Source organism: Myotis davidii, unplaced genomic scaffold (assembly GCF_000327345.1).
Source record: "Myotis davidii unplaced genomic scaffold, ASM32734v1 scaffold8, whole genome shotgun sequence".
Taxonomy (NCBI): Eukaryota; Metazoa; Chordata; class Mammalia; order Chiroptera; family Vespertilionidae; genus Myotis; species Myotis davidii.
In genome coordinates, this window is record NW_006299520.1 from 3,507,957 (window position 1) to 3,512,900 (window position 4,944).

The window sequence follows — 4,944 nt, forward strand, 5'->3', positions numbered from 1 at the left end:
TCTGCATGCCTTCTTGACTCCTTTCTTTTCTTCCCTGCCTTATTCCACAAAGTATTGAGTCAGCTTAAAATATATATGTATACAATACAAAAAGAAAAACAGGCAGTTGACAAATTCCAAGTGAAGTAGAGTGTGTGTGGTAAGAATACTGTATATAGGGTAAGATAAGCACTTAACAATATACGTTACATACATTTGTAAATTATTAGAAGTTGACAATAAATTTGATGCTAAACTTACAAGGACCAAAATAATTATTTAAAATATTTGTTATGTCATCTGTGATGAGATTATCACACCACTTTTAAAAAATATATTACTTATAGCCTAGCCAGCATGGCTCAGTGTTTGAACATTGACCTGTGAACCAGGAGGTCAGTGTTGGATTCCTGGTCAGGAAACATACCTGAGTTTTGGGTTCAATCCCCTGTTGGGGGCATTCACGAAGAGGCAGCCAATCAAGGATTCTTTTTCATCATTGATGTTTCTCTTTCTCTCTCTCTCTCTCTCTCTCTCTCTCTCTCTCTCTCTCTCTTTCTCTCTCTCTCTCTCTCCCCCTATCTGAAATCAATAAAAAAGGTTAATTGTTAATAAAATTTGTCTTTTAAGAATATCAGTTGAGTTAATTAGAGGTATGTTAAAAAAATACTTTCCACCCTAGCCAGTTTGGCTCAGTGGATAGAGCATCGGCCTGCGGACCGAAGGGTCCCATGTTTGTTACTGGTCAAGGACACATGCCCAGGTTGTGGGCTTGATTCCCAGTAGGGGACATGCAGGAGGCAGCCAATCAATGATTCTCTCTCATCATTGATGTTTCTAACTCTCTCTCCCTCTCCATTCCTCTCTGAAATCAATAAAAATATATTTACAAAAATATTTTCCATCTATTACATGAAGATAAGAATCGAATGAAGATACAGCTGGACATGTGGTAAGGTAAATATACAAGATATAAGACAAGTTATAATGAAAGTTACTTCATTCCCATGGTTATTTATGACAGGTCAGATGAATAATCTCTTACTATGGCTTGCCATTTTCACTTTATATATTTTTAAACATGAATCATCCAGTCAAATGTGTCTTCAATTAAGAGGAAATTAAAGCATGCTAGTATAAGTTTGCCTTCAAAGAGAAAATTTTATCTACATTATAAGTAAAACAGTAAATTGTAATTGCTCTTGTAAAAAGATAAATTATCCAAAGAGTGTGAAAAAAATGTTTTTGATCTTAGGTCTTTTCTTTGGTATCTTGATATGCACTACAAAAGCTACTTCAACTGTGAATAACATATGTCCTGAAGTAATTTCAAATGTGAAAGTTGTATATAAACTTGTTTAACTAATGTGACAATAGTCTATATATCCATGCAGGGGTTGTAAACATTTGACTTAACTTTTTATACTGTGGATAAGCGATTTCATTAAAAAAATATTTGCTTACTTCTATTTTTTTTCCAAACTAAGATCAGTGTTAAATTCATTAAAAGTATCAGGAAATTATAAGACCAAGTATTGGAAAGAAAAATATAATAGAAATAGTATAGCACTTATTAAGATTTTGAATATTATAGACCCATAAAATTGGGGGAAGGGTGTTTTTTAGTTAAACCAATTCATTTAGTACATAAATCACTAAAACTCAGAGATCTTATTTTTGTCTATAAAGCTTTTGGGCCTATCTGTCTTTTTTAGCTATTTTACTTTTTATAATATCTTATTAGATAATTACTTCCTTGCCTACAGCCATGATTTCTTTCCCATTTCTCCCTCCATTTTATTCCCCTGGTACAACTTCAAGCTTGTTAAATTGAACTAGCTAGCTATTTTCCTCTGGGAAAGGGAATGGGGATGGAGAAAAACATCAACAATGATGACAAGTTTTGCTAAATTCATGATCATGAACCTCAGGCAGGCCCTTTGTACAAAAACCTATGAACCCTGGCAGAGTTTCTATACATTTGATTTAACTTTTATGGAGTCCATTCTGTCTCACTCTTTAGATAATACTTTTACAACAACCCTCTTTCAAAACAAACTCCAACTTCTTCCCCCACTTTCCCCTCTCCCCTCCCCCGCCAATTCCTGGAGAAACAAGTAATCTAAAATCCACTTACATATACTCCACCTACGAAGTACCCTGAAATGTATGCCTATAATTCCCATTCAATGAAGGACTTGTTCCAGCTGTTGGGAGTTCCAATGACAGAGAACTTGCAGCTCTTGGCCCCTTTAGAGACTGCCTTTGCCACAGAAAATCATATCACCTAAGGTTTTAGCCTTTCCTTGGGAAGCACATGGCCAACAATTGCTCCAGGAGTGAATATAGGGACCTGACCACCTTGGTCCAACTACAGACAATCATTACAAGCAGAGTGGTAAAACTAGAAAAGCTACTTCACCCCTCGCTTTCAGCTTCTTGATCTGTAAAATGAGGATGAAAATATCCTATATAATAAAAGGGTAATATGAAAATTGACCCTAACAGCAGAACAACTGGGAATGACTGGTCACTATGACACACACTGACCACCAGGGGGCAGATGCTCAATGCAGGGGATGCCCCCTGGTGATCAGTGTGCTTCCACAGGGGAGCTCTGCTCAGCCACAAGCCAGGCTGACGGCTGCCAGTACAGTGGTGGTGGTGGGAGCCTCTCCCGCCTCCTCAGTAGCGCTAAGGATGTCTAGCTGCAGCTTAGGTCTGATCCCCACTGGCAAGTGGACATCCCCCGAGGGCTGCCAGGCTGCCAGAGGGATGTCTAACTACCAGCTTAGGCCCAATCCCCCTGGGAGTGGGCCTAAGCCAGCAACAGGCCATTCCCCGAGGGGTCCCAGACTGCTAGAGGGCACAGGCCGGGCTGAGGGACTCCCCCGAGTGCACAAATTTTGTGCACCAGGCCTCTAGTATATCTCATAGTTTTTTAAGGCTTAAACATAATAATTTATATAAAGCAGTTAGTACAACACATGGCACAATACAATAAATGGAAGCAATTATAATCATTATGATTAATCTTATAAAAAAACACTGTTGTGAGAAGTATGACTCATTACTTCTAATCTGAACTTTTCTACTAGTTAGCTATGCAATTTTCAGCAAAGGTTTAACCTTCCTGTAATTGCTTATTCATCTATAAGTCAGAGATGTAGTTTAGTCAAGGGAAACAAATACACTTGCCTGTGGAGTTGCAAGAATCCTATATAATAAAAGGGTAATATGCAAATTGACCGAACAGCTGAATGACCAGTTGCTATGATACACACTGATCACAAGACGGCAGACACAAAACACAGAAGCTGCCCCTTGGTGGTCAGTGTGCTCCCATAGGGCTCACGGCTGGCGAGTGCAGCGGTGGTGGTGGGAGCCCCTCCAGCCTCCGCGGCAGTGCTAAGGATGTCCCCATGGGGAGTGGGCCTAAGCTGTCAGTTGGACACCCCCCAAGGACTCCCAGACTGCGAGAGGGTACAGGCCAGGCTGAGGAACCACCGCACCCCCACCCTGAGTGCACGAATCTTGTGTACTGGGGTTCTAGTAAGATAATAATTATAATGGGAACTAACTAAATTCAAGAGTGTATGCCTCATTGAGGGGTCATCAGTTTTAATAAACACTGTGAAGACCAAAGGAAACACCTGTATAGCCAGATATAGCCTGAAGAGAACAATTTTCCAAATGCGGACAGGACAATCTCTAAGATACTAAACATCCCAGCATTTTAATTTACTGGCTATAATTCTAACTTAAAGGTATCATTCAGAACCTATTTTAATGTGTAATTATATGTTACCTATGCTTCAGAACTTATTTAAATCTTCAAACATAAATACATATAAATATAGTATACAAATATATAAAATAAATATGTATAATAAAAAGTGAAATAAGCCAGTCACATGATCTCACTTGTATGTGAAATCTAATGAACAAAATAAACTGACAAATGAAATAGGTCCAGAGGCATGGAAACAGGGAACAGACTGACAGATCTCAGAGGAGAGGGGTGTGGGAGTGACTGTAAGAAATTAATAACCAAAGAACATGTATAGTTATATGCATAGCCCAAGGACACAGACAATATTGTGGTAAAAGCCTGGGGCAGGGCACGGGCTATGAAGGGAGGAGAAATGGGGAATATCTGTAATAGTGTCAATAATAAAGAAATATATTTGAAAGAATATTTCTAATATCTATTATTACAATGAAAAGTAAATTAAAGAAATTTTATATTTTGTATTTATGTTTTGATAACTGGCTTAAACATTATTATTGGCATAAAATGTATGCCATTTATTTACAAAACTACACCTTAAAAGGAACTGTGGGCTGCAAGGCTGCGGTGGGCACAGGGGCAGGTCTTGGTCCATAGAGTCCCAATTCACGAAATCATGCAAGGGGCTCAGCCTTCACAGCCACAGTGGCTGGCCTCGGCCCTCGCAGCCCTGGCTTCATCTGGAAGGTTGTCTGGAAGGGCATCTGGAAGGTCTTTCGGCTGTCTGGTCTAATTAGCATATTACGCTTTTTTATTATAGATACTTGAGAAAATGTGTCTTGCCTATCTTCTAAATTTTACATTAGGAGAGTTTACATTCATGTCAAAATGAATATTTAAAGTCACATATTGTCTTTTATATAGTATACTAGAGGTCCAGTGCACAAAAATTGGTGCTCTCGGGGGGAAGCGGGGGTTCCTCAGCCTGGCCTATGCCCTCTTGCAGTCTGGGACTCCTCAGGAGATAACGCCCTGCTGGCTTAGGCCTGCTCCTGCATGGCAGAGGGCAGGCTCAATCCCTAGGTGCAGCCCCTGTTTGGGCTCAGAGCAGGGCTGATTGGGGATTTGGGGCGCCGCCCCATCTTTCACAGAGCAGGGCAGATTGGGAGGTTGCGATGCCACCCTCAGTCACGCTCAGGGTAGGGCCGATTGGGGGGTTGGGGCACCGCCCCCTG

General features: G+C 40.2%; 1 protein-coding gene across 1 annotated transcript in view; it reads right to left on the minus strand.

The window, feature by feature from the left end:
- CNTN5 (contactin 5) overlaps positions 1-4,944 on the minus strand; it is a 462,010-nt gene that overhangs the window by 363,393 nt on the left and 93,673 nt on the right. The gene's annotated exons all lie outside the window — the stretch shown is intronic.